The sequence below is a fragment of the Aplysia californica genome, unplaced genomic scaffold (assembly GCF_000002075.1).
Source record: "Aplysia californica isolate F4 #8 unplaced genomic scaffold, AplCal3.0 scaffold00439, whole genome shotgun sequence".
Taxonomy (NCBI): Eukaryota; Metazoa; Mollusca; class Gastropoda; order Aplysiida; family Aplysiidae; genus Aplysia; species Aplysia californica.
The window spans coordinates 560,710-562,097 of NW_004797709.1; positions in this window are offsets into that span (position 1 = coordinate 560,710).

Sequence of the window (1,388 nt, forward strand, 5' to 3'; positions counted from 1 at the left end):
AGAAAGAAAAAAAGAGACAAAAACAACAGAGGGGAAGTAAAGAAAGAAATAGGAGCTACCAGTGGCGCCCTCTAGCCACCTTCTGGGATACAACAACAACCCGGCAGATAGAAGGAGGTACAGTCGATTAGGTTTTAGTTTTAGTACAGGTTTTACGGCGCTCGCAACTGCATAAGGTCATATGAGCACCAGAAGATTAGAGGTGGTACAAGAGAGTAACAAACATAAAAAAGGAGGGGAGATAAGGACGATAGATGTCCCATAGGAAAGAGGAAGCAAACCACACCAGAGCACCCGCCAACCACCCACAGTCGATAAGGTAATACTATTACTAATACAGGCACATATTCAAATAATATAATACATAATTAGCTTTAGTAAAAGTTTTACGGCACTTGAAACACAATAAGATCATAAAAGTGCTAATGATTAGAGACGTTACGAATACAAGTACAAGAGAGTAACAAACATAAAAAAAGAAGGAGGAAAGATCAGAACGATAGATATTTGATAGAAAAGGGGGCGCAAACTACCCAAGAGCATCAACCATAAATACATTATCACATATCATAATATATCAAATGACAAACACACAACCAAGACAAACAATCGCTCACATAATGAATAAACCCGAGACATAGACTGCTTTGCATTCTCCCCAAGCATCCTCTTGAACCTTAAAAATCGGAGACATTTTGAATTGAAAATCCATTTCTCTGCCACTTCTCTGATATCGGCCTTTAACAATTCCTGTCTTGTCTATTGTGGCTTTTATGTCTTCCGATGGATGTAAGCATGGACATATTGTCTTCAACACGCCTCTGGAATTACCTCACGAAGATAAAAGGGCTATCAAATGTAGACTCATTCGTTCTTCTTTCTGGAATTGATCGAGGTAATGAAAGGCTATCCGGGTATAGAGGAAATCAAAAGGGGATATTTCTAGTTTAAAAACTTCAAATTGAATTTTTCAAAAATAAAATATGTAAAAGAACAAAAAACAAAACAAAACAAAAAACAAAACTTCAACGTCGATTGTGTAGGTGGTGAGCGGGGTGGATTTATATGTGTGTGAGTGGGGGGGGAGTGAGTAGTGAGTAGAGACCGTTCGTCACAACGATACGTAATTGCTCTATGCCTGTCGTGACGCATCAACAACTGTACGTGAAAGGGCGGGGCGGAGGTAACTATCTATTCCAAATTTATAATATGGCGTCGGTGGTCTAGCGGTTAAGTTCGCAGACTCTCTTTGGGTCCAGAGTTTGAATCCCGACAAGAGCCCCACGTTTTGTCCTAGGGGAAGGCATTTCACATGAATTTTCTTCACTTACCCGGTTGGGAATGAACAATCTTGTCAGTTTGTTAGTCTCTCTCTCTCTCTCTCTCTC